Source organism: Phyllostomus discolor, chromosome 8 (assembly GCF_004126475.2).
Source record: "Phyllostomus discolor isolate MPI-MPIP mPhyDis1 chromosome 8, mPhyDis1.pri.v3, whole genome shotgun sequence".
NCBI classification, from domain to species: domain Eukaryota; kingdom Metazoa; phylum Chordata; class Mammalia; order Chiroptera; family Phyllostomidae; genus Phyllostomus; species Phyllostomus discolor.
The window spans coordinates 37531841-37540717 of NC_040910.2; positions in this window are offsets into that span (position 1 = coordinate 37531841).

An 8877-nucleotide genomic window follows, 5' to 3' on the forward strand; every position below is an offset into this window, starting at 1 on the left:
CTGGTGGAAGTGGCGGCTGGTCATGGGGTGGGCAAACTACCACCCTCTGACCAAAGAGCCCACCATCTGTTTTTATTTAAATAAAGTTTTATGGGCACACAGCCACGTCCATTCTTATATATGATGCTTTCACACTACAATGGGCAGACGCTGGCCTGCACAGCTGAAATTATTGACTGGACCTTTAACAGGAACTTTCTGTGTTCAATAAAAATAAGCAGGACCCTCCCTAGGATAGCATCAATGTCATGCCCTCATCTGGCCCTCTAGGGTGTGTGTCACCTTTTGAGCCTCCTTAGGAAGGTTCCAGCCTGGTCACTTCAAGTCACCTGGGTGGACTCGGTGGGGGATGGCCAATGATCATAACTTTTTTTAATTTTCTGCAGTTGGAATTTATATAACAAAAATCACATATAATTAGTGGAAAATGCACAGGATTACTGAGGTAAGAAAGATAGAATACAGAATCCAGGCCTCAAGCTCTACCCCTCCCCTTCTCCATCTTGAATGGGACATGATAGGACCTTCACCCCACTTGCCCCTCCCCAATTTCCTGTAATTAACAGGACCAAAAAATAACAATATCTGGAGAGGAGGGAAAAGAATGGGCGGTGTAGGCAGCCACCTCCTCCCAGTCTCAGAAGCAGAGGACAACCCTATCAGCATGCCCCACCCTGCATTGCCTACATTTAATGAAAACCTTTTGCCCCCCATCAGTGTGACTTGTTCTCCAAGGTCTGCTGCTCTCAGGTGCGTACTATTACTTTAGTAAACCTACTGTGCTTTGCCAGGTCCTTCTGTCACACTCTTGAATTCCTTCTTGTTTCCTAATAAGAACCTCAATTGGTTGAGACCACCGCTGACCTCCCCAGGTACAGGTACTACCCTGCATCAGCTTTTGAACCAGCCAGGAAGTCTCTTGCTTTCACAGGCTCTCTTGGAGACTTGCAACCAGGGAGCCACAAGTGGCTGCAGTTTGCATCTCCCTCCCTGAAACCGAGAACCAAGTCTTGTTTCTCTCCTCCACTCCCGACTGGGTGTCTCCCCTCCACTCTTTGAAGAACTCTTTCTCACATCCCCCTCCTAGGCAACCAAGAGCCTCAAACTTGCATCCCAGAGGAGTAAGTTATCTGCCCACAGTTGCTGGTAAGTTAGTCCACATGGATTTGCCTCACATTGCCTTTGCTGTTCATAAACACATCTTTTATTGGATTTCTTTCTTTTTTTTCTGGAGATTAGACTTCCATACTTTCTTTGGAATCCCCGTGCACCTCAGTTTTACCTGGGTCAGGTGCAAATTTGAACTCTTAGAAACCATTCTATGGTCCCATAACTATTGTGGCCTCTTTTTGGCATCCCAGACTTAATAATCAACCATGGCCTTATTGGCCCAAAAAGAGTGGGCTCCCAGGATGGGTGGGGAGCCATGGACCCACGGTAGGAGGAACCACACTGGACCGCTCTGGGGGTGCCTGGGGCAGGTCAGCTGCAATTATGGGTGTAGGGTACACCTGGCCCCCTAAGTTAGGACCCTCTTAGCCTACCTTCAATGATTGGTGGGTGTACACTCAGTCCACCCTCCAGTGGGAAGACATCAGGTTGTCTAGCCCTAACTAGTGCTCCCCTTTTCTTTCTCAAGTCATTATGGGAAACTCCTCTTCTATTCTCAAGGACTCGCTGCTAGACTGCATTCTAGCCAAGTGAAGGACTTCAAATTCGACAGCTTAAAATAAAACAAGAAAACCTCATTTTCTTCTACATTATGGCATGGCCCCAATATAAGTTAGGGAATCAGGAAACATGGCGTGATAATGGAACCTTAGATTATAATATTATCCTTCAATTAGATCTCTTTTGCAACCTCCATGAAAGGCAGAAGTCCCTTTTGTACAAGCCTTCATGGCCCTATGCCAAGACCCAAGAAAAAGAGGCTCATATTGCCCTGGCTGGTGTGTCTCAGTGGATTGAATGCTGGCCTGTGAACCAGAGGGTCACCAGTTCAATTCACAGTCAGGGCACAAGCCTGGGTTGTGAGCTGGGTTCCCAATGAGGGGTGTGTGAGAGGCAACCACATACTGATGGTTCTCTCCCTCTCTTCCTCCTTCCCTCTTCTCTCTCTAAAAATAAATAAATAAAATGTTTTCTTAAAAAAAGAGGCTTGTGTAAAGCTGTTATGCCCATTACCCTTTTTCTAGAACTCCCCTTTTTCTAGACATCTTAGATGATCCTCTCGTGTGGATGCTTCCACTGCACCCAATAGATAATCCTGAGGAACATAAAGGCCAAGATTGGGCCCTCCACCTCTTAAGATGCCCCTGGGACACCCCTTCCAGCACCTTTCACCCCATCTATAAGCCCTCCTCCTATTCCTTCTCCTTATGCAACACTGTATTTTCCATTACCAATGGAGATTAGAGAACCCAGCCCTGTAGGATATAGCAGGAGTGGAGCTTTTTATCACCTGGGCCCCATCAAGTTATGTCCTCTCAGAGAAGTTACAAATGGAGATTCAGGAACCATTGGTTAACATCCCTTTTAGCATAAAATACTTCCCCCAATGCAAAACAAAAACAAGCAGGTTCTCAGAAGATCCTTCAGTTGGGTCTGTAGATAAATTTCAAGCTTTGACAATGTCTTTTGACATGACTTGGAGAAACATTCATATTGTCCTGTCCACCTGCTGTGCTCCTGAGAAAAAAACACAAGATCTAGTTAGTAGCTCATGGACATGCTGATGAAATTGCAGTCCAACCAGAATGACACCCAGTGGAGGGTGAGTGCAGTCCCAACCCAAGATCCAGCCTGGGACAGGCAGATCTCACTAGGAGAAATCATGTCTTACCTTGTCTTATAAGTAACATGAAAAAAAATGTGTCATTCAGTCTGTAGATTATGAAAAAGTAAAAGAGGTAACTCAAAAAAGGAAGAAAATCATGTTTTATTTCAGAGCAGACTGATTGAGGCCTTTAGGAAGTACACCAATATAGACCCCTCTGTCCCTGAGGGCCAAGCTTTACTTGGTTAACATTTTATTAGCCAATCTGCCCCAGACAGCAGGCAAAAGTTATGAAAACTTCAATTTGGTTTTCAGACCCCAATGGCTCAGTTACTGGAAACAGCCTTCAAAGAAGTCAGTAATCAAGAGCAAACAGAGGGATGAAAGGGCCCAACTTGAGACCAAACAGGCCAAGCAGCAGGCTCAATTAGTAGCAGTCATAGGTGCCTCTCAGCCTCAAGGTCACCCAAGGGAAACATTGGGAAACCTTAGTAGGGCAACCCCTGGATCCTCCAACTGGGCTTGCTTCCAAGAGCAGGGTCATTGGAACACATAGTATATCCAAAAGCCAGGACCTTGTCATCTCCTCCCCAGAAAAGAGGCCCCCCACCAGGCCTTGCCCTCTTTGTAACTGGCCAGGCCATTGGAAAGGGACAGTCCCCAGCTCTGAAGATTGAGGGGGACTCCTGAACCTATAATGGCCTTATCTAAAAAAACTAAAGGGGCCCTGAGTTCCTAGTAGCTTGCATAAAAGACATCTCATGACTACAGAAGAACTCCTGGACTCCTGATGTAGCAGGTAAAAAAGTTAAATTTTAAATTGACACCGGAGCCACCTACTTGGGGAACACATGGGACCCTTGACATTCTTGGCTTGTACCATTACTGGAGTAGACAGGCAGCCTAGAAATGTACTGTACCCCACCTCTCAGCTGCCACCTTTAAGATTGTTTAGTTTCTCAATTTGTGGTAATGCCAAAATGTCCTTCACCCTTAATGGGAAAGGATTTAATGATGGTCCTAGGTTTAATCCAGTGGAATAGCCACTCCATATTTCTCTTGATCTCTAACCAAGACTTGCCCCACCCTCAGTGGGACTCGCAGCCCATATACAGTCTGTTGTCAACCCAAGAATCAGATAGAGACTATGTGGGAGGGCCACCCAGGTACCCCCCATACAAATTAAAAGAAATGGCTGGATTCCCCCAAAAGGATAGTACCGTCTAAGACCAGAGGCCCATGGGGGGCTAAAACCCCTCATCGACATGTTCATTCTGCATGGATCCATAGTTCCTTGTTAATCTCCTTATAACGCTCATATACTGCCTTCGAAAGAAAGAAGAAAGAAGAAAGAAAGAAGAAAGAAAGAAGAAAGAAAGAAAGGAAAGAAAGGAAGAAAGAAAGAAAGGAAAAGGAAGAAAAGAAAGAAGAAAAGAAAGAAGGAAGAAAGAGAAAGAAAGAAAGAAAAAGAGGAAAGAAGAAAGAAAGAAAGAAGAAGAAAGGGAAAGAAGGAAGAAATAAAGAAAAGAAAGAAAGGAAGGAAGGGAAGGAAGGGAAGGAAGGAGAAGGGGAAGGAGAAGGAGGAAGGAGGAAAAAAAAAGAGGGGTATTGTATGGTTCAGGACTTACAAGCCATTAATGAGGCTGTGATTCCCATTCACCCCATTGTAGCCAATCCATATACACTCTTATTCCAAGTTCCCCATGAGGCCAAATGGTTTATGGTGCTAGATCTCGAAAGATGTATTTTTTATATCCCACTTCACCTCTGTTAGCTTTCGAATTGACGATCCTAACACCCATGTAATAGGTCAATATACTTGGACTGTCTTTCCTTAAGTGTTCCAAGACAGTCTTCTTATCTTTGGACAAACGTTGGGAAAAAGTCTCCAGGAACTAGAGCTACTGCATGGGACCATAATTCAATATGTTGGTGATATTCTGATCTTTAGCCCCACCAAACAGAAGCCTGACCACAACATTATCTTAGTCCTTAATTTCCTGGGAGAAAGGGATATGGAATGGCTCCCAATAAGGCCCAGATGTCCTCCTTAATGTTCATATATTTAGACTACCACCTAACCCAGGGATCGATCAGTCTCTCTCTCTTTCTGTCTCTCTCTCTCTCACTATAAAAGGCTATTCTAAACCTTACAGACAAAACAAACAAACAAAAAACCCAAGAACCTTTTTAGGAATGTGGATTTCTGCTGACACTGGATCTCTGAGTTTAGGTTGCTAACTAAACCCCTTTCTGAGGCAAACAAAGGCCCTGATTCTGAGCCATTAAAAAGAAGCCAGGGCTTAAACTGAGCCTTCAGGTCCTTCAAATTGGCTAGCCAAGGCTCCAGCCTTGGGCTTCCCTGACTTGGAAAAGCTGTTTACTTTATATGTAGCAAAAAAGAAAGGGATCACCTTAGGAGTCCTAACCTGAAAGCTAGGCAACATCCCTAGGCCAACGGCTTACTTCTCAAAACAATTAGACTCTGTTACAACTGGATGGCTGGGTTACCTATGGCAACTGCTGCCTTCTTGATGGAGAAACCAATGAGCTGACCTGGACCAACCTTTAAGAGGTCCAAACTCCACACCTGGTTCAAACTGTCCTTGAGACAAAAGGCCACATTGGCTAACAGGAGGAAGACTTACTAAATACTAGGCCCTTCTATTAGATTTCCCCTGAGCTTACTCTAAAAATATGCCAAACCCTAAACCCAGGTAACTTAATTCCCAAACTGGGCCCTGAAAAAACCAGGACATCTGACATTCCTGCGCTGAAAGTATCGAACAGGTATTTTTCCAGCAGATCTGGCTTAAAAGACACAGCCCTTGACAATCCCAATGTAAAATGGTTCACCAATAAAAGCAGTTCTGTTGACCAGGGAGGGACAAGGACAGGCTATGCGATCATGAGTCTCCAGGAGACCATAGAAGCCAAGCCTCTCCCCTCGTGATCTTCAGCCCAAAATGCTGAACTCATAGCTTTAACCTGAACTCTTGATCTAAGAAAAAACAAAAGAGTCAATATTTACACAGACTCCAAATATGCCTTCTTTGTTTTACATGTCTGTGCTGCCATCTGGAAAGAGGGGGGACCATTAACAGCAAAAAACTCCCCTATGAAGCTTGGCCTGGAGCTTCTAGGGCTTTTAGAGGCAGTAAACCTCCCCTAAGAAGTAGCTGTACTCCACTGTAAGGGACAGTAAAAGCACCCAACTAAAATATCTTTAAAAAAGAAAAAAGAAAAAAGCTTCCCTTGCCTGCAAAGAAAGCTGCCAGGTCAGATACCTCTATTATGACCCTAATTCCATATACTCTTCCTCTGCCTATCAAACTAAGTTATGCCCCATTGAAAACACCTGGATGGAACGGCAAAGTTTTTCCCTAAACAATGAAGGTGGATAAGCTATCAGATACTACTGCTTTCAATTAAGGACCAATAAAAATTATAAAATCCTGTCATGACTGTCTCCATCTAGGTAGAGATGCCACCCATTCTTTAATATCAAAGATTTTTCATTTGCGCTGGCTGGTGTAACCCAGTGGATTGAGTGCCAGCCTGCGAACCAAAGGGTCACAGGTTCTATTCTATTCCCAGTTAGGGCATATGCCTGGGTTGTGGGCCAGGTTCCTGGTAGGGGGCACTCGAGAGGCAACCACACATTGATGTTTCTTTCCCTCTCTTCCTCCCTTCCCTCTCTCTAAAAATAAATAAATAAAATCTTTTAAAACAAGATTTTTCAATTGGAGAGGACTATCTTCAGCCTTAAAAGAAGTCACTCAGGCCCTGGCCAGGTGGCTCAGTTGGTTAGAGCATCATCTGGATACGCCAAGGTTGTAGGTTCAAGCCACAGTCAGGGCACATACAAGAATCAACCAATGAATGCATAAATACATGGAATAACAAGTTAATCTCCCCCCCCCCTCTCTCTCATCAGTAAGAAAAAAAGTAACTCAGGCCTACACCCTCTGTTCAGTTAATGAGCCAGGAAGAAAAATAAAGCACCTCCACTCTTCTCAAGCCCATCCAGAGAAGGGGTTCCTGCTCAGGAAAAGATAGGTAGATTTTTTAAAATATATTTTATTGATTATGCTATTACAGTTGTCCCATTTCCCCCCTTCTCTCCCCTCCACCCTGTACCCCCTCTCCCACCCACGTTTCCCCCCTTTAGTTCATGTCCATGTGTCATACTTATGAGTTCTTTAGCTTCTACATTTCCCGTACTATTCTTGCCCTCCCCCTATCTATTTTCAACCTACATTCTATGCTACTTATTCTCTATACCTTTTCCCCCTCTCTCCTCCTCCCACCCCCCCTGCTGCTAACCCTCCATGTGCCCCCCATTTCTGTGGTTCTGTTCCTGTTCTAGTTGTTTACTTAGTTTCTTTTGGTTTTGCTTTAGGTGTGGTTGTTAATAATTGTGAGTTTGCTGTCCTTTTACTATACATGTCTTTTATCTTCTTTTCTTAGATAAGTCCCTTTAGCATTTCATAAAATAAGGGCTTAGTGATGATGAACTCCTTTAACTTGACCTTATCTGAAAAGCACTTTATCTGCCCTTCCATTCTAAATGAGAGCTTTGCTGGATAGAGCAATCTGGGATGTAGGTCCTTGTCTTTCATGAGGAATATTTCTTGGAATATTTCTTTCCAGCCCCTTCTTGCCTGTAAGGTCTCTTTGGAGAAATCAGCTGACAGTCTGATGGGAACTCCTTTGTAGGTTACTGTCCCCTTATCTCTTGCTGCTTCTAGGATTCTCTCCTTCGTTTTTACCTTGGCTAATGTAATTATGATGTGCCTTGGTGTGTTTCTTCTTGGGTCCAACTTCTTTGGGGCTCTCTGAGCTTCTTGGATTTCTTGGAAGACTGTTCCCTTTGCCAGAATGGGGAAGTTCTCCTTTATTATTTGTTCAAATATGTGCTCAATTTGTTGCTTTTCCCCTTCCCATTCTGGTACCCCTATAATTCGGATGTTGGAACGTTTAAAGGTGTCCTGGATGCTCTTAAGCTTTTCCTCGATTTTTTGAATTCTTATTTCATCATGCTTTCCTGCTTGGTTGATTCTATCTTCCTTCTGGTCCACTGTATTGTTTTGAGACTCAGATTCCTTCCTTTCACTATTGGCTCTCCTCCGTATATCTTCCTGCATCTCTTTTATGGTAACCTGCATCCTTTTATCTAAATTGCGCCCAAAATCAATCAATTCCATGAACTTTCTGATCACCAGTATTTTGAACTGTGCATCTGATAGATTGGCTATTTCTTAGTTGCTCAAAAGGATGAGTCCTGGGGGACTGATCCGTTCTGTTGGAAACATATCTTTCCCTGTCTCTCCTTTTTTTTCCCCCCTGGTCTGGTTGCTCTTGTTATGGTGGGGGATGGAGCCTTAGGTGTTCACGGGGGCTGGGCACCCCAGTTGCTAGATTGTGATGTTATATGTGGGGGCTGGGGCGGGAGCGGGGATGGGAGGGAACAATGGCGGTAGTTTCGTTCTCCTGGGCTCAGACCCTTCTCTGGGATCCCGGGCTGCGAGCTCTGCTCTGGTCCACAATCGCTGCCTCACTGGGTCCACCAGCCGCAGCTTGTGTACTCAGGGACCACCGCTGCGTTCTTGCGCCCCTGATGGCTGACGCGCCAATTTCGCGCCAAATTTTCCCCGACCTCTGCGCGCCGCCGACCCGCACCAGCCCCGCGCCTGCCCGGCTCGTTGTCTCCTACCAGTCTGGATGTACGGGTCTAATTCAACTTCTTGGCTGTCCGACTTCCATTCAGATAAATCCTCTATCAGTTCTGGGTGTTATTTTATCTGTAAATTATTGTTGTTCTAATCTTGGTTGTGCGAGGAGGTACGGTGCGTCCACTTATTCCTCCATCTTGCCAGAAGTCCAGGTAAATAGATTTTACACAAATGCCTTCCTCCCAGGATTTCTGCTATCTCCTGGTACTCATAGACACTTTTACTGGATGGGTAGAGGCCTTCCTTATCTGGACTAAAAAGGCAGCCAATGGAATCAAAGCCTTCCTTAAAATGTTCATTTCCAGGTTTGGACTGCCTCAAAGCCTCCAAAGTGATAATGGCTCTTCCTTCATGGCCAAAGCTACC